Source organism: Canis lupus, chromosome 10 (genome assembly GCF_048164855.1).
Source record: "Canis lupus baileyi chromosome 10, mCanLup2.hap1, whole genome shotgun sequence".
In the NCBI taxonomy this organism is placed as follows: Eukaryota; Metazoa; Chordata; class Mammalia; order Carnivora; family Canidae; genus Canis; species Canis lupus.
The window spans coordinates 69,177,238-69,196,913 of NC_132847.1; the positions used below are offsets into that span (position 1 = coordinate 69,177,238).

The 19,676-nt window shown below is 47.2% G+C and overlaps 2 long non-coding RNA genes across 3 annotated transcripts in view; one reads left to right on the forward strand and one right to left on the reverse strand.

Annotated features, from left to right (window-relative positions):
• Positions 1-1,900: 1,900 nt before the first annotated feature.
• Positions 1,901-14,332, forward strand: LOC140641890 (uncharacterized). The gene is made up of 7 exons (XR_012038490.1): positions 1,901-2,012; positions 3,418-3,603; positions 8,277-8,433; positions 10,001-11,086; positions 12,166-12,367; positions 12,684-13,004; positions 13,108-14,332. It is a non-coding gene; the product is annotated as an uncharacterized lncRNA (long non-coding RNA).
• Positions 14,333-14,787: 455 nt separating this feature from the next.
• The window catches only part of LOC140641892 (uncharacterized), a 33,518-nt gene continuing 28,629 nt past the window's right edge, over positions 14,788-19,676 (reverse strand). The window contains exon 5 of one of the 2 annotated variants that reach the window (XR_012038492.1): positions 14,788-15,906. This is a non-coding gene — a long non-coding RNA (uncharacterized lncRNA). The remainder of the gene's footprint in view (positions 15,907-19,676) is intronic. The other variant, XR_012038493.1, reaches the window with a different exon arrangement.

Here is a 19,676-nt window from a genome sequence, read left to right on the forward strand (position 1 = left end):
TACTACAAGAAAGCAGTGAGGGAGTCCTCCCAGTGGAAAATCTCTGGGAGCTATCGCTGACCATCAAAGAATTCCAGGGTAGGAATGTTGCTTCTGTAGAAAGTCCAGCCTGTCAGCACCAGAGACCAACCCCAAGCAGCTGATAGAGCATTAACCTCCAGGGAACTAATTTGATGACAACTTGACAGCAATGTGTCCCTTGCACACTAGAAGGGGCAGCTATCACCTTGACCAGGATCAATACATATTCTTTATGTGGGTTTATCTTCCCTGACGTGGGGTCTCAGCCAGCACCACTATCTGAGACCTTATAGGCCGTTTGATATTATTAGCAAGGGATCAAAGCTAAGAGTCCCACTTTACAGCAAAAGAAGCATGGTTGTTGGTGCATGGTCATGGGATCCACTAATTCTATCATATTTTTCAGCACCTAGGTGATAGAGCAGAACAGCCTTAATAAGACCAGCCAAGATCTCAATTTAGAGTTAACACCCTATAAGGATGAGATACCATATCCACACCCTAAATCAACGACCGTTATATGGTGCTATTCCCTGTCCCTAGAAAGCAGAATACATGGGTCTGGAAACTAAAAGATGGAAATAGAAATGGCCCCATGTGCCACCACTCCAAGGGACCCTCTTGAGGGAATTTGTGTTTCCCATGCCTGTAGCTTTAGCTCTGCAGCTCAGCAAGGGTCCACTTCCATCAGGGAACATAGGAAAAATTCCATTGAACTTTAAGCTATGATGCTTGGTTAGGCACTTCCAGCCCCATGTGTCAAGAGAACACCAGGCAAAAAAGGAAATTCAGGAGTAATTAGGGCTGCTACTACTCAGTGGGGCAGGGAAGAATGTGTTTGGTGCTCAAAAGATCCATGGAGGGCCTCTTGGTGTTCCCTACCCAGTGTTTTTGTTGTTGTTGTTGGGATTTTGTTGTGTTTTATTCATGAGAGACACAGACATAGGCAGAGGGAGAAGCAGGCTCCCCGTAGGGAGCTCAACGTGGGACTCGATCCCAGGATCCCAGGATTACAGCCCAAGCCAAAGGCAGATGCTCAACCACTGCGCCACCCACATGTCCCTCCCATACCCAGTTTTAATAGTAAATGGTCAAGGGCAGTAGCCATAACCCAAGAAAGAAGTAGTCGATTTAGGCACAGATACCTTAGGGATGGTGGTCTGGGTCACCTCACCGGGTAAGTCATGCAGACCAGCAGGGGTGGTGAGGGGAACGTGTAATGGGAGGTGGAGATGGGGTGATGAGGGTCATTTATGCCCTCAGTTTAGCTGTGGCAGTGGAGGGGTCTGTAGTTTGTCCCGCCAGCCCTTCTCTTTTAAGTTTCCCAGCAAACCAAGCCAACCAGAATTATGGAGGAGACATTCCTAGATGCATCTGAGACTTGAGGAGGTGAGCCGGGTGGATAGCATAGAATTTACTCAGATCCCCTCTTCAGGGCCAATGCACCTACTCCCCAGCTGCTGGAAATATCAGACACTGCCGGCCCACACAGTGTGTCTCCCTGGTGATTGCACTTGGCACAATGCACTGTTCTCCCCCCAATTTCCACATCATTCCCGGGAAACACAGCTCCAGAGCTATGGTATCAGTTGCAATCCCACTGCTTCTGCCCAACCCTGCCTTCATGATTTCCTCATGGGGGTACTTCTAAGTACACTCCTCGACAAACCTTCTACTACTGTCTCAGAGTCTGTCTCCAGGGAACCCAGCACGGAGCCCAGTATAAAACAGTGTCCATTTCCATGAATGAATGATCTGCAGGGATAATCATTGATTGGTCGATTGAACCCAGTAGTGCCCAAAGTGTTCCTTATAAAATTAATTTAAAAACACTTTAATTGCCTACACAGGATTCTTTTCAGGGAGAGAACTTTGTTTAGGAAAATGTCTTGATTGGTGGAGAATGAGACTCAGGATGATTAAATTGCTCTGTTGCAAGAAAGAATGAAACGCGTTGGGACAAGTTGGAGAAGAAAGGATGGAGAGAGATGGTAGGATGAGATGGGGGCCTTTTGTGTAGTTGGTAATTTAAAGGATATTTTTGAGAATGGTGATGTGTTCAAGGTCAGGGTGAGGTGGCTTCCATCACTGAACTTGCTCCACATTTTGGAGGAAACCAAAAATATTTAAAATTGTTTGTGAACATGGGAATTCTGTGAAAAATGGAGAAGCAGCTGAGCAGAGAAATACAAGGAGGCCGGAAGCCGAGTGGATTTGAGGACATACCCGCCTGGGGACTTGTAGGGAATGTTGAGGAAGCTTTGGACTTCTGCAGACTGTAGGAGGAGGTGCAAGCCGGTGTTCTCTAGAACTTCAAGGGCTAGAAGGCAGCACCCAATACAAGAATGAGGAAAGGACACACTGGGAAGTTTGAAGGTGGAAGATGACTTTAAACTTCTGGGACTGAAGTGAGAATTCTTGGAAAGAGTATGGGAATCGGAAGTAAAATATTGCATTGCCTGAGGAGATCTGATCAAAAGCATATCACTCAACTGGGGACCTGAGAGTTGAAAGGGCTGTGATCCTAGGTCTTGGATAATGTGATTTCTGAGGCCAGGATTGCCTCCTGGAAGAACTCAGATAGACCATCTCGAAGCTGATAGGCATCAGGAATACGATGCTCTTTGCTCCATGTCTGGGCCTCCTCACCATACGAACGAACGCTCTGTTCTCTCATATGATCCTATGGCTACTGCCTCACAGCTGTTCACTCTTGGACACATGGTGGGAGGACATGGCAGCCCTGAAATGTCTGTGGCAAGTAACCTGTCCCTGAGGTCCAAGGTGCTAAAGGAGACAGAGAGGACCTTTCCTTTCATCCCCAAAGGAAGGAGAGCAGGGAGGAAGCCCTCAAAGTTACATCTCTAGGCTTGATCCTTCTCTGAGGTCACAAATAACATGGTCTCACCCTGACAGGGGACCTCGTTTTGTCCACGGGCAGCAGTTTTATGCTCCCGAGATTTTTTGGAGTGGTCGTTCCTGACTGTGAAGTGTTTGCCAAGCGCGGATGGAGGGTTTGCCTTTCCTGTGGCCAGCTGCCCCCTGGGTGTCCACACTGGAGTAGCTTTGGAGGAAGGTACACCTCCCTTCCAGGCCAGCCTCAAAGCCTGCCTGTGGTCTGTAAAGAGTTTTCTATTCTTTTTTAAGATTGTATTTTATTTATTCATGAGAAACATACACAGAGAGGCAGAGACACAGGCAGAGGGAGAAGCAGGCTCCTCAAGGGGAGCCCGATGCAGGACTCGAACCCAGGACCCCGGGGTCATGACCTGAGCCGAAGACAGACGCTCAACTACTGAGCCACCCAGGGGTCCCTGTAGAGTTTTCTTTTTTTTTCTTTTTTCTTTTTTTTTTTCCTGTAGAGTTTTCTAACGTTGCTCTTATTCCCCTCTTCAGGCAGAAAACTGCTTGGCATTTGGATTTTGAAGTAGTGTGGCAATTGAATTATATTTAAGATGTGACCAGAAAAGTCCAAGTGTACTTTGGAAGAAAACCCACAGCATTAAGAAGTCTAATTTTGTCATGCAAGTCATGTGAACACCAAACTTTATCATGCCGTATTTGAGAAAACACTACCCTGAGGTAAGTGGCATGGCTTCCTCTGCGGGTATTTATTTTTTTTAATTTTTTTTTTAATTTTTCTTTATTTATGATAGTCACAGAGAGAGAGAGAGGCAGAGACACAGGCAGAGGGAGAAGCAGGCTCCATGCACCGGAAGCCCGATGTGGGATTCGATCCCGGGTCTCCAGGATCGCGCCCTGGGCCAAAGGCAGGCGCCAAACCGCTGCGCCACCCAGGGATCCCCTCTGCGGCTATTTATAAATTCCTTCATTTTTTTCCATTATTCAAAAAACCCTTTGGAACAGCTGCCTGTGCAAGAAATTTGCGGTGTAAGGGAGACCACCTGCAAGACCCTCACTTTTGACACAGATGATGAGTTTGGGGAGTTCCCAAGATGACTCGCAGGTTGGCTAACTCATAAGACTTCCAGAATCCAATGAAAGCTGCTATCCTCACAGTTATACTTTATTACAGCAGAAGGATACAGATTACAATCATCCAAGGGAAATAGGGCAGAGCCTGCACTTGTCCTCTCCCAGTGGAGCCACGGGTGGCACTAAGGTGTGACAATATGCATGGAGCATTGCCAACCAGAGCAGCTCACCTGAGCCTTGGTGCTCAGAGTTTTTATTAGAGCTTCATCGTGCAGATGTGGTCGGGAGCCTGTATGGCCGACCTTCCGTCTCCAGCCCCTCTGGAGGTCGAGCTGATGCTGTGTGGCCCAAAACCCCCATCATAAATTGCACCGTTAGACTATCCGGTGTGGCCCAAGGCTCCTAAGACACAAAAGCACCCCTATCAGGTGGGATATTCTAAGGGCTTAGCAATCACCTCTCAGTAACTGAGGGCAAAGGTCTCCTTCAGGGATGGAAGAGGGTCCATCTGATGGATCTGAACACTTGCTCTCTGCTCTCGGGGACCCACAGAACCAGTTTCTGACTCATAGCTGAAAAAGCCAAAGTGGCCATGGGGCACAGTGGAGCGTGCGCTGGCCAAGTAGTTGCGTTGGCAGGGCAAAGCCCACAGGTTCTCAGAAATGGTTGCAGAAAATATAGGCCAGGATTAATGAGAACCCTGCCCAAGAGGATGGCCTTCCAGGGAAGATTCTGGGACCTATTATAGGAAGATGCTGGGTGGGGACAGCTTGGGGGATGAGGTATAGACAGGAAGAAGCAGGTCAAAGGAGCACTGGCTACAGCATGGGGTGGTATCCAGGTCAACCTCTCGGGGGAACCCGCACCAGGAAGGGTCAGCTCTAACCTCCTGCCAAGCCCGGAGACCCCAAAGCTATCTTATGTAGGATCAGCCAAGCTTCTCACTTCTCCCTCCGTGCACCCCAGCCTCACAGAGGCCGGGAGGCGCTCTTAGGGATCTGCAGGAGGAAAAAAGAGAGAAAGGCACTTGGCTGAGTCTGCAGTTGGCCAGAGCTGGGGAGAGAGGTAAGACCTGTCCTTGCAATGAACATCAAAATGTTGGCAAATATATTGAAGCGGACATTCTAATTTCAGACTTAAGACTGTTTGTGGCCTAACGTAACCCCTGGTGTATAAAGGTGTGTTTTATGAAGTGCTCCCTTATCGATGAGGACACCGTGTACAAACAGGAGAGGGTTAGAGACACGGCACTGCCTCTGGCTCCTTGCATGAAGTTCCGATCTTGTCTTCCTGGGCCTGCAGCCACCCCCGGCCTCTCACATGCCTTGCACATCTCAGGCCAGCGGGCTCAGCCCGATGAGCCAGGGGCGTCCTGCAAGCATTGTCTGCTTTCAGCTTCGGACACCGTCCCACGAGAATGACCCACTTAATTTGGGGGCGGTGGCGGGGCGGTATGCAGAGAACGCATGTTGATTCACATTCGAGCTCCCCCCCTCCGTATAAGGCCATGTACAGATCCCCCAGAGTTTTGATCAGTCTAGATGTTGTCCACCTGGTTAAAATGGCATATAATTCAGCATCTCAAACAAACAATTCAGCATCTCACCATGTATTCCTTGTGCACCATGAATAATTCTGTTCAATACAAGTGCTCACTCTCCAACCCGGTATTTGAAACAGAACAGTGTCTCTATTCGTATTATAACAGGCTAATGAGTATGAAAGTCTTGATTTAAAAACATGATCCGAGAATCCACAGCAAAGGCCTCGCGTTTGGTTTTTCTGTGCAAGGGTTCCTTATCCTTCTCGTTTGCTCACGTCTAATCAAAACCTTTAAAGATCCTGGCATTTGAGAAATAAAGGCCAGAGACGCATTTAGCTGCTGAATCCAAGTATCGCACAACACTACTGTGTAACCGATAATCCTCTCAAAGCAGTTGTTTTATAATCTGTACCCCGAGTGCCCCCCCAAACAGCCGCTGCCGGTGGAGGCTCGTTCAGTAGATGGAGGGGAGAGATGCTATTGAGAGCAGCTGCTTCTCGGGGCGCCTGGCGGGCTCAGTGGGGAGAACGTGTGACTCTTGACCTCAGGGCTGTGAGTTCAGGCCCCAGGTTGGGTGTGAGACTTACTTAAAGAAAAAAGAGAGGGAATGAGTATCTGTGTCCATTGGAAATGGCTTAGTGGAAACTTGGGGAAATCTCAGAACAAAAAGGCATTTCAAGTCAATAGCACTAGGTAGTTTTTTGTTTTGTTTTGTGTTTAAATAAAATGGGGAGTCAGCCCAGGTTGACCGTGGTAGCAGCAGCAGCAACACTGGGCCCCTGGGTGAAACGCACGTACACGTGGTGCTCTAACTTGATTTCCAAGCTGTGCTGTGAGCGCTTTTTTTTTTTTTTTTAAGGTTGTGTGCTGGGTCACCCCAAAACGTGGTCTGATGCTTGAGTGAAGGCACCCTTAGAATATTGCTTCTAAGTGAAGTGAACTCCGATGTGTACACACCAGTTTGAAAAACTGTTAGCAAACTGATTAAATTGATTAAACTGATTATACGAGGGATCATATAATGAATTGTTTCTACGGAGATATCTAACGGGGACAGAAAGATCCAAGTATGTACCTAAATAAACATTTTAAGGGGGAATATTTAGCAGGTTTTAAGCAACCTTCTTGCCACGGTCTCTCTTGAAATTCCGGCAAAGTGCAGCATGTGGCTGGATCCCCAGCTGTTGAAAATCTGTCGTCACCCTTTCTCACCTGGACTCTTGGGTGAGGTGGCCCTAGGTCTCCCCGGTCCCAAAGCTTCCTCTACAGGCCTCAGGGAAGTTCTGATCACACCACTCCCTTGCCTGAGGCTCTTCTTGGCTCCCTGTTTCCTGCCAGAGAAAAGCCCCATTAGCCACCTGTTGTGGCTTACCCTCTGTTCACTTCTCTAGCATCCTTACTGCCCCTTCCCCACCAGACCTCCTCACTCTCCAGGCTCAGAGAGAGAGCGAGAGAGAGAGAGAGAGCGCACCCTATTGAACATCACATTCAGATCAAAGTTTTGTGGGGCCTGAACCTTATATAATTCGAGGGACCTTCTTAACAAAATTCAAAATTACTCAAGCAAAATTAGACACCAAAATGAGTACTCACTGAGAGTGAGAAAATAAATCACAATGAATCACGAATTTTACAAAGCTAAAATATACCTCGAACATCACAAAATGCAGAAAAGTAAAGTATTTGTATTAATTAACTCCCTGACACATCTCTGTAATACTTTTTTTCCTCCTTGAGGTTGGTTGCACACGCTCTGATCACTTTTTGATGTGACGATAATTTTATAATTGATAGTTTAGAAAAGTTTCTTTCAACTCCAAACTCATGGGTAATGTCCTGGAGCTTTCTGGGATTTTGTCAGATGTAGGCACCACGCAGTTCTTCACCTCATCTACCAAAAAATGCAACCGTATTGGCTATAGTGAGCCATTATCAGAAACTTCGAGTAACAAATCCATGATCACTAGTATCATGGGAGCTCTCCTCCTACTATTTTTTCCTACATCTTTGATTTCTGCACACACACACCCTCTCCCCCATGATATTGACTTTTTTAAGAGAACTGGCCAGGTTTTTGTTTTTGTTTTTGTTTTTAATACTCTACCTTCTGGAATTTTGTTTCCCCGTAGCGCTTACTAACCTGTTCTTGTAACCTATTGCTGGGAACTAGGGCTGAAGGCTTGATTAACATCAAGTTAAACATTTTCTGGCAAGAATTTGTCGCAGGCAATGCAGTTTACTTCATATTGCATCACAAAAGAGACACAACATCTCAGATTCTGTACCACTATTGGTGATGCTTCATTTAGTCATTTGGTTAAGATGGTGGCCACTAGATGTCGCCACTGTAACACCTTTCATTCTGGAAGGAGCAAGTGACCGGTTTGGGGTCACTTGAAAAATATTCTCATTGACAAATATTCTTTTTTTTTATAAATTTATTTTTTATTGGTGTTCAATTTGCCAACATATAGAATAACACCCAGTGCTCATCCCATCAAGTGCCCCCCTCAGTGCCCGTCATTGACAAATATTCTTGACCACCTTCCCATACTCTAGTGGATTTGGGGCTCTCTTTGTCATCTTGACGCAGTGCTCTGTAATCCATCGGTAAGTGACTCCAAAAAAGTCCAGGAAAAATAAGTGAGAAGACCTAGATACTTTATCTCCAGTGACTTACAGGAGATGAGAAAAGAAAAATGTCAAACGTTTTCTACTGCTTGTTTCGACTTCAAAGACAAAGAACATCTGCTTCTTTTTCTGATGTTTGCAACAGGTGGAGCTGTGATCCTGCTGGCCAGTTCATGTGACTCTCCAGGGAAAGTGCCCCCCCTTCCCCGACCACCACTGATGGTTTTTGGGAGCACCTGTCTGCCCCCTGCCTCACCAGCACAGCAGATTGTCACACTGGGGAGTTTTTGCCAATTGGATGGGTAAGAAGTTGTATCTCGGGATAGTTTTCACTTGCATTTCTCCTCTGAGTGAGCATTTCTTCATATTTAAAGGTCATTTGCATTTATTCTTCTGTGATCTTCCTACTTCTTCCCCATTTTCCCCTACCCTGTTTTCAAATTTTCTTTTCGAATTTTAAAAGTTTCTCTTTTTTAACATTTTATTTATTTATTCATGAGACACACAGAGAGAGGCAGAGACACAGGCAGAGGGAGAAGCAGGCTCCCTGCGGGGAGTCCCAGGGATCCCAGGACCCCGGAATCACGCCCTGAGCCAAAGGCAGATGCTCAACCCCTGAGCCACCCAGGTGCCCCGAGTTTTAAAAGCTTCTAAGAGCATTAGGGATATTCACAATCTGTGATATACTGCCAACATTTTTTCTCAGTTTGTCGGGTTTGGCTTTTCATATCGCATATTTTGTCATGCAAAAGTTTTCTGATTTTTTTTGGTGCAATCAATTTTATCAATATTTTCCTTTATTGTTTCTAGTTCTTCTGGTTTTCTCCACTTACATATAGCTCTCTGATCCATTTGGAGCTTATCCTAGTGTTCTCTTTTCTCATGGGCCGCATCAGTCAAGGCAACCTCCTTTATTAAAAGTCTACCCTTCCCCAGTTCCTGGATATATTTTCTTATTTTTATATGAAATTCCCTTTTGTCCTTGGCTACATATATGAATTTTCTGTTTTGTTTTTTCTCCACTGCCTATTTAGTGATTCACCTGTTTTTTGGTTAATGCTTGATTAGTTCAACTGAACAGACTGCATTCCTTTAAACAATTAGTCCCATTGATGAACAGAAAGGTCGCATCCCATGAGGAGCAGGAAGTCTGCAGTTGGTTCTAGCTTACAGACATTTGGATAAGCAGGCTTTCAACACCCCCCTCCTGAGCCCTGTCATTTATGGGGACAGTCATCTCTGAGCAGGATGTGTATAGGACGTGTTAAGCACCAGGAAGTCTCCCTGGAAGTCTTCCTGAACTCCTAATTGTCAAAATACTTGTATGGACAAGGCTACAATGTCTCAAGGTTTCCCATTTAATACTACTGTGACTTAACACCTAGAGCTTAGAAAGTTTTTTTAAAAAGATTAAATCAAAGTTTTCAGTTTCTTAATATTCTATAATCACAGAATTAATGAATCATTTCTTTGTGGTCTAAAACATGACCACAGGTATTTGTACCCCCAGAATAGTGAATATATGCTATTTTCATAGTTCTCTCTCTCTACTATGCTTGGATTAGGAGTAGTGATTATTTAAATTTTCCTTATATAAAAATATCCTTGTATTTCGTTATTTAATCTGTAATTTTCTGAGTTAAAATAGTCTATACTGATGGACACAGAGTTTTAGTATTGTCAGCTGAAAAGCACCTGCAGATGGATAGCGGTGATGACTGTACAACATCGCGAACTGTATTTAATACCACTAAATGGTACACTTGAAAATAGCTGCAGTGGTAAACTTCATGTTACGTGTATTTTACCAGGATATATAAAGGAAAATTCCAGTATGATGATGACTTTACCCATTTCTATTTATTCCAGTTTTACAGCCAGGGATATGAATGGGAAAAAGCACTTGCAGAAGGAAAAGCACAGCATGACAGGCACCATTGACATAAAGTTTTAATTCATGCAAAACACACTATTTTTCAAGGACTCATATATATGCAGCCAAAGGCTTAACATATGAATGGGACATATTTTCCTTTAAAATGAAAAAAAAAAAAAAAACAGAACTTTTTCATGCAGAAGATACTTCCAATTTAAGCCCAGGTGCACCTGTACCCTACAGAGAGAAGCAGAATCCCTCTGCCTCGGAGACTGGCTCCTAGAAGGCTCCTGAGCCAATCAGCCACACTCAGGGGTCCGCACCTGGGGTCCACACAGCCGGGGTCAGTTGCTGCACCTGTAGCCTGTAGTCAAGGCGCCAGGCAGGGCGCATCCGGAGGCAGGTACTTAAGCACAGGAGCCTGGGCCTTGGGAGCCCGGGAGTCAAGCAGCGGGGGGTATGGGCTCCAGGCCGCTGGCAGCGAGATTCCCGACTCCCGATGGGTGAGCTTCATCACGGCGTCTGGAAGCTCAGCAGCCCTGCTCTCCTCTGCACGCACCTGGGTGGGATCAGCCTGGCGCTGGGCCGCCCTGCAGCGCACAGGACAGAGCGGGCCTGCACACGTGGCTCACTTGGGCCGCAGGAGCTTGGCCTTACTTAAAATCAAGATGTTTTGAGAACGTCTCCAGGTTCCTGGCTTTTCTCAGAAGAGTATGAAGCTCTCCAGGCTCCTAACACAACCGCTCGCCATGGTCAGCAGCAGGACCCCTGGGTGTCAGCGCGCGGTGCAGGTGGCGTCCCCACCCCATCTGTGTCCTTCTCCTCCTCTACCTCTTGCCACCACATCACAAACGCATGAGCGGCTGTTTCCCCGCCCTCGGGGCTTCCAATTATGGAGCTCAGAAAGATTGGAAGCCAAAGCATGACCCCTTGTTTTGGACTCTGGACCCTCCCAGGGGCCCTCGTCCAGATCGTGTTGCTTTATTAACACAGGACATGGGAAAAGCTGCTTCTAATCCCAAAGGCAGGCCTGAGTTGGGCTGGGAACTGGGAGAGCATTCTACGCGCATTCTATGTTGGTGAGTGTTCCTGGGTGACCCGGAGCTTCTTCCTTGGGCTGCCACCCCCCACCCCCGCCCTGGTGCTGAGGAGTCGGGTCCCAACAGAAGCCCCAGACAAGCTTTGGTGGGAGAGGTGGGGTGCAGAGAACCAAGGGGACTTGTCCGTAACCTCTATGATCCTGGGCTAGGAAAGTGCCCCCAGCTAGCAGGGCTGGTGACAGGGCTCAGGAAGGCGGAGAGAAGCTTGGTGGACCCCCTTTCTCCCCCATAGCCCCGGGCTCTGGAGTGTTGGGGAGCAGGAGACCCCTCCTCACGGCTTCAGAAGGGCAACCCTCCAGTAAGGGAGGGTTGCACCTGGACTGGCCCCCGTTGTTAGGAAGCACAGCTGAGCAGAGACCAGTGACTTCGTCGGAAGCCAGAGGACAAGGGGGTGGCAAGGCCTTCAGCACTGAAGCCAGTGGGGGTGGGTCAGACGAACCGAGGCCAGCAGGGGTGCACCCCACTGAGAGTCCACACGAGTGGGCCCTGATGATGGTTGCCCAGATGCCACTGAGGCCCCCCAGGAATCCTCTTCAGGGAGTAATCAAAAACAAGGGAGAAATCCTGAGAACATGGGCTAATAATCCAAAAGAGCTACAATCCCAAATGGAAAGTGTCAAGTTCTTAAAAAAAAAAAAAAAAAAAAAGTGTCCAGTTCTATTTTGAATCAGGAAGGCAGTTTTCTGCTAGAGGCAGCAATTGGAGTGTCAAAGTTTTTTTTTTTTTTTAATCTACATCTTTAAGCCTAATACGAGATGCTATTTAAACTCTACGCACCTGTATGAAGAGTCTGGATGAGGGTTCTGTGCCTTAAACACCCATCCGCCTACCTTTTTCATGGTCTCTCCTCAGCACCACTGGTATTGGGGCTGGATCACTCTGCTGTGGGGCCTGTTCTGTGTACTAAGGACGCTTGGCAGTGTCTCCGGTCTCTACCCACTAGATGTCAGTAGCATTCCGCTCCATGTTGTAATAACAGCCCTGTCTTGGGTCACTGCCCAGTGTCCCTTGGGAGCAGAAACCCCTGCCACTGAGAACTGTTCTCCTTCCATTTGTAGGGTCTTTGGGCATAAAGTCAAACACATGGAGCTGACCCTCAAGGTTTGGCTAAGTCACTCCAGGTGCTTCCAATCCTGTCCCATTTGAGAAGACTCCCAAGGAGCAGGAGGCTTGACTAGACACAACTGGCTTTGCCCCTGAACCCAAGGGGACATGGCTGGAGGGAATCTGCGTGCCCAGCAGCTTGGAAGGGCTTTCCAGGTAAGTGTGAAACTATGAAGCGTGACTGTCCACTGATACCTGGCACTTGGTTTCACCTGTTGGCTTCCAGGGCGGCGGGGTTTCTGTGCTTTTGAGAGACCAAGTTTAGAGTCCCAGGTGGGAGACTTGACGCTTGTAGTGGGTCTGTCCTTTCATGGTGTAACCGAACTTCAGTCCTTCAATAGCTTATGCAATTTTCATTTCCTGCTCAGGAAAAACCCTCTTGGAGTGATGATGGCACTTAAATTATGGTGATAAAAATCTGGTTTTTTTTCTCCTTCACTCTCCCAACTGGCTTCAAATCCTCATTTCTTAGGATAACCTTAATCCTCGGAGAGCTTCTCAAGACCAATGTGGGGAAACTGAGGCCTGAGTCTAGACTTCAATGAGAACCTGGAAGAGGGAGCTGCTTTTGCACAACCTCCCCCTCAACCCTTCTCTGCCAGTCAAGATACCAGGCCCGTGTGACCTCGTTTCCTCTGCTCTCCCACCAAACCAGCAGACATTCCTGACAGACCCCAGACTCTAAGGGCCTCGATCCTGGACTTTGAGGAAATTTAGTGGGGACCAGGACCCTGAAGACCGAAAGAACCCCTCATTTGGGAGGGAGGGGGGAAGGAGCAATTGCCAAGACAAGGTAGGTCCCTTGGCTCTTCCCACTGGAGGCTGGGGAAGGAGAACCTCCCCTGGGAAAGGGGAAGGTCTGTTACCTCGCTCGTGATGTACACTTGCTTCCACAGGTTCCACCCACAGCACTGAGCAAGCCAAGGCACCAAACCCTCAAAGAAAACCTGGAATTTCCTGCACAAGGAGGCCATCTTTCAGAACCCTACCACAAAGCTGGTAGAAAACAAAAAGGGCTCTGGGTTTTAGCTGGACCAACTCGAAGGTTGGCGTTTGAGATTACAGCAAGATGTGGGAGGGGAGAACAGTGGGGAAAGGTAGACTGTGGTCCCTTTACTGGCAAAGACCCTCATCTTGCCAGGATCTTCACTTTAAAGGCCCTGAAAACTAAGATCCCTCCCGAATACTCTTGAGGAAATGCTATTCTGATAGGTGGCTAAAATCAGACCTCTCTTTAGCCCCTTTAAATTAGTGGGGTTTCCTAGGATTAGGGTTCTCCAGCTGCAACAGCCACTCTGTGTCCAGCCTAAGCCTGTTCCACATGGCTGCCAGGGGACTCGGGGGGCAAAGGGGACCCACGCAACTGAAGCTCCTGCTGGGGAGCACGTGGAATGTGGCAGGTCTACTTGTTCACTGGCAAGTAAGGTAAAGTCTCCAGACCTCCCACTGTCCTTGACAGTTTTGGTAAGGAGAGTGGGATGCTAAGACCTAGCTTTTCTGGGAAAGCAAGGACTGATCCCTTGTAGGCTGGGTTAGGGGGTAGGAGAAGCAAATATCCTGGGACTTGGTGGCAGGTGCTGTCGCCTTCTGCTGGTGGGTGAAGAGTCTCTCCGTGTTCTACTTGTGAATGGGACTGTGTGGTGGGAGGTAGGATGTAAACACGAAGCCCCAGTAGTCCTTTGGGTGGTTGCTCACCCTTCCAGTGGGAGATGCTATGAGCAGTTGATGGGCTGCTGGAAACGGAGCACATGGGCTTCGCTTACTGGTAAGAGCTGGTGTCTCCCCTTCAGTTTTCCCCGTGGATCCCTCCCACTGGCCACTTTAAGGAAAAAGCCATGTATGCTATGGAGCCGTGGGTGGGAGCAGGATGGTGGCTCTGTTGGCTACAGGCACCGGCGTCCCCATCCTACTTGGTCATGGGCAGGAAAGGATGCCTGGATGGGGTTTCAAGGTCACAGCTGGAAGGGAAACCAATGTGGTCTTGTGTACGGGGCCCTTTGGGCGGACCCAGTATGCTTTTCATTGTGTCTACACCTGATTGTAAGAATTGTGGGCTGTTTCCACATCTTGGCTGTTGTAAATAATGTTGCAATAAACATAGGGGCACATTATATCCCTTTTGATTCAGTGTCTTTGTATTCTTTGGGTATATACCCCGTAGTGGGATTACTGGATCATAGAGTAGTTCTACTTTTAAGGAAACTCCACACAATTTTCCAGTGACTGCACCACTTTGCACTCCTAACGGTGCGAAAGGATTCCATTTTCTCCACATCCTCACCAACATGTTTGTGTACATGTGTTTTTTCTCTTTGAGAGTGTGCATGTGCACAGGTGATGGCCGGGGTGGGGGGGATGGTGGGAAGGGATGTAAGGGAGGGGCAGAGTGAAATGGGAAGAGGGGAATCTCCAGCACCACACTCAGTGTGGAGCCCAACTGGGGGCTCGATCCCATGACCTGAGCCGAAACCGAGTCAAATGCTTAACCCACTGAGCCACTGAGGTGCCTCTATTTCTTGGGTTTTTGATTTTATCCATTCTGACAGGTGTGAGGTGAGCTCATTGTGGTTTTTGCTTTGCAGTTTCCTGATATTGAGCATCTTCTAGGTCTGTTGGCCATCTATAGATCTTTGGAGAAACGTCTGTGTATTCTTTTTAATATTTTATTCATGAGAGAGGGGTAGGGGAGAGGGAAAAGCAAGTTCCTTGCAGGGAGCCTGATGCAGGACTCGATTCCAGAACCCCGGGATCATGAGCCAAAGGCAGACGCTCAACCACTGAGCCACCCAGCTGTTCTTGTTCGTGTATTTTTGCTTGTCTTTTAACTGGATGATTTCTTGGGTGTTGTATCAGTTCCTTATATATCTTAGATCCTATCCCTTTATCAGGTCACTTGCCAATACCTTCCCCGATCCTGTTGCTGTGTAAAACTTTATTTTGATGTATTCCTAATAGTTTATTTTGCTTGTCTCAGACCTAGAAAAAGGTTGCTATGGCTGAGGTCAGAAACTATATTGCCTGTGCTTTAGTTCTGGTAGGTTTCTAGGAATTTATCCATTTAAGTTTTCCAATGTGTTGGCCTATAGGTTTTTGTAACATTCTTAAAATTGTCTTGCTGGTGGTTTTTCTTCTTTCATTAAGGACTTTGAGTTTTTTGGTTTTTTTTTTGTTTGTTTTTGAGTCTAGCTAGAGGTTTATCCACTTTTGTTGATCATCTCAACCAGCTCCTGGTTTCATTGATCTACTGGGTTTTTTAGTTTGTCATTTCTGCTCTAGTTTCTATTTCCTTTGCTGGGTTTGGGTTTTGTTTAGCTCCTTTTAGAGCTTTTGTTTTAGTTCCTTTAGATGTGAGGCTAGGTTGTTTCTTTGAGGCCTCTCTCCTTGGGGTGGGCCTGTGTTGCCATAAATCCCTCCACTTAGAACCACTCTTGCTGCATCCTCTAAGGATTGTTATGCTTGTCCTTGCCCATCCCAGAGAGGATTAGCCTGATCGGGAAAGAGCTCTATATAAAGAAGGCTGGTGGGACCACCTCCGCTGCCAGTAGGCGGGTCAGAATTCGGCAGGAGAGCCTCTACTCTCTGATGGCCGAAGTCTTCACCACGTCGATGCCCTGTCGGTTCAGCAGTCAGAAGCCTCGGTCTCCACGGCCCTGACATGTGTTACACACTTCTGGCAGCAGGTACAGCTGACAAACCTGAAAAAATTCAGGGGGCTTGATGCCAAGTAGTTTCTTAAGTCTATACAGGTGGGTGCAGAACATTGAATCTCTGGCACTCCAAGGGCAGAGATAGCATTCCCCACCCCCAACTTCTACCCCTTACCTCCATCAAAAGGAGCCCTGACACCTTTGATGCCTTCACATTGGAGAGAAGTCTGACTCTGCAAACTGGAGCCTCTAACAGAGTGACACGCTTTTACCTAGAGTTGCCATTGGTTTGGGACTTGTGGCCACATCAGCTGAGACGCCTCCAACTAGACCCATTTTGGAAAGCTGCTCTCAGCCCGCTGAGCTTATAGGGAGTTGGAATAACTGACCCATGAAGGCCTTGAGATGCTCAGTCCCCAAATCGCCATTTTGGGGTTAGTCAACTTGGACTCAGACTAATAAAAGAGCCCAAAATAGACTTGATCTATTCAAGAACACAGCTGTCCTGACCTCAGCAGCATCTTGTCTTTACTTGGGGGAGAAGCACACATTTCCCTATGGAAACTTAACTTCCCTCCCCCTTGGTCCCCACCTGGAGCTGAAGATACTGGCCCAGTGGTGCCTTCTGTGTTTGCCTGGCTCAGGCTTGATGAGGTTTTAGGTAAAGAGAAACCTGGCAGGGTCTGAGCTGGTATAGGTGCTCACCCTCAGTCTCCTCGGTGGAGCTGGAAGTGGATGTCCCCCCACTCACTGGGTGGAACTCAGGCTCGTGGGCTGTTGCCAAGGGCCTAGCTGTCTGATGGTTCCACTTGGGGAAAGTGCAGACTGCCCAAAGATGTGCCTTAAGCCATGGAAACATCGGGCTTGCCTATGAACTGTCTGGGTCGGTCACTTAAATGTCTGTTGGCAAAAACTGGTTCTGAGACCTAGTGGGGATCAGCTCCTGACCAAAACTCTGCTCTTGACGTGGAGGCTACTGTTGTGTGCCAGCCTTGTAACTTCGGCTGTAAGCTGACCTGCCCATTCCACAGTAGGGGTGGCCACATTCAAGGGGGGCTTCCCCTTCCTCTGCCTTACAGATCAACTTCATCAGAACTTTGACACCCCCCCCACCCTGTGGCTGTCAAGGGCCACCTCCCCACAGATCCTACTTTTGGTTACTGATCAGCTTCCTCTAGCCCTGAAAGGGAGGCCTGGGGGATTCCAATTCTTAAGATTTATAAAAATGTCCATGTCTTTTCCCTTGATTCTTCCAGGTGAAATGTTGGCATGAGTAAGAGATGACTGGATAAAAGGTGGTTTTGGCCACTGGCATGGGATGGGAGATTTGGGGAGGGGTGGTGAAGGGAGAGCAAGAAAGCAGCTGAGAGGTAGGGGGAGGATGGGCATTAATGACCTGTCTTTCAGAACTGCCCTCAGCCGTACTACAGGGGGAAAGCGTGGGGTAGGTCTCCCAAACTGGTGAAAGAAACTCAACTGGTGAGTCTGCCTGCCTCTGCCAGACAGCTCTGACCATTTTTATGAAGTGGATATTGTGACCCAGCTTGTACTGGGGACAAACTAGACACTCTCCAGACCTTCCAAGTGGACTGAACTGGAGACTCAAAGGCACACCAGTTGGCTAGGAGGCCATGTTGGAGCTACTGTGAACCTGTCCTTTCTGACTGGTAGAGATCCCAGTTCACAGGGCCTCCCTAAACCAAACTCTTTCCAGGGACACTATATTCTCTTTTGGGATTGTACTACTACGGTCAGCTTCACTCTCTCCTAAAACACAATGGTTTACACCCTAACAGGTGACCTGAAGTATTTAAGGAAACCCCATCCTGGTCCTGGCAAGCACCCAGGTCAGCCTTAGTTCTTGGGCCTGGGTTGTTATGGATGAGAGAATCACCCTAGACTTCCTCTTTGGGGGCCAAGGTAATCTTTGCAATTGTTCATACATCCTTCTCCTTGTGGATTAATGCTTTATGTTGATATAGAAACCTAGGAAGTAAGCCACTTGTCTAAGATGGACACTGGTGGCCTCATGGGCTTGGTTCAGCTGGAATCCTGGGGGCGTAGCTGAGGACAATATCGCAGATACTGATGCTGTTGCTTAGAGTACAAATTGAATGGATCTGATCTTGTTTCTTGTTGGCTTAATTAAGCCAGGCAGTGAACCATTTGATTATTCCTAGGAAAACTTGCCCGAAGCCAAGACCATATAGAAATGAAGGGTGGATCTTGCTTGGGGAGGGAGCAGACGATCCTCAATGGCACATCTATGTATCTCATGACCACTTATATGCTAGACTGTCTTTTCACGAGGCTAGGTGGCAAACAGACTGGGAAGACAGAAGCGTGGAAGGCATGTTTCTTGACCACTGATAACAGTTCACCGTTGCCACTTGGATGTCCAATAGGCACCTCAAACTTAACATGTCTACGTACGAACTCCTAGTCTCTCCTAAGCCTGTAGCTCCTGGGGTCTTTTTTTTTTTTTTTTTCCCTCCAACTGATGTCAACTCCTTTTGTTGCTTGGGCAAAAACCTAAGATGTCATTCTTCTTTGTGTCCCATCCATCAGGAAATCCTGTTGGCTCTCTTTCAAAGTAGATCTAGAAACTTGCTAATTCTCACTGCCTGTACCAGTTGGGACTGTCCCTTCTCTTGGCTTGCCACCGAGGTGATGCTAAGGGCACTGCAGATCTCTTGTTTCACATGTTCCTTTTGCCTCTGGCTGGAGCCATTCCGGAGTCCTGTGTAGGGAATCTAGTTTCTTCTTCTTGGCTTTCCCTCCCCTAGCAGATGCTGCATTCCAGCTTTCTCTGGCTTGCTAAGACAGCCTTTGTAGTTCTGCTCACCAACTCCCAAATCTGTGCTGCTTCGTCTTTTTTTTTTTTTTTTTCCCCCAAGGGATTCTTCTGCCACTTCCCCTCCTTTAAACATTTAAATCCACTGTAATGGGGTTTCAGGAGGGAGCACGGGCAATCATATGCCCACCACCGAGTTTAACTGGGAGTCCTAGTAGCAATCTTGTAAATAGAAGCAGCCTTACAGGCCACGTACCTAATTGTGCTAGTTCTTTAACACATTTTCCAAATACTTTATAGATATATTTATCATCTATGCCTTGAAGCACTAAGAATCTTGCTGGAACATTAAGCTAAAACCTATGTTAAATACATCTAGAAAATGACCTTAGAAGGTTGAAGTATCTTGAAGACAGGAGATAAAAGGTTTCTAAAGCAGGTAATATCTAAGGATCATCTGGATCTAGAACTCTACCAGTAAATTTGTGCTTTTTTTTTTTTCCTGTTTGTACCTGCCCTTTCTGATAACAGCATGGTTCTCAACTATGTACTTTTATTCTACAAATATTAGTGCATATCATGTGTATCACATTCTTGGTGTTCAGGAGGACTACATACTGCATGTGATAGACTGGACTGACATGAACAAAATGGGGTTTTTCTCCCCCCCCCCCCCCCCCGGAATTCCATTTGAATGAAGTTCAGCATGTATGTAATAGTCAATCTCTTCCGAATAGCTCCTTGTACTTTGTAGAGGATTATTCAAGTTCTAGGACAGCAAATGCAGGAAAGAGCAATTGAGATTGTGTTGAACCATAAAGCTTCCTAGAACTGAAGACTGTCGAACTTTTAATTTAATAGGAAAAAGAACAATGTGATCAGACCAACCAAAGACCAAATTAACACTTAAAAAAAAAAAAAAAAAGACTACAGTCTGAAATGGGAGCCGGATGAGTTCTACGTCTAAATGTGCTGTCAGCATGAATTAAAAAGCACAGCTGTGTGGGGCGCCTGGGTGGCACAG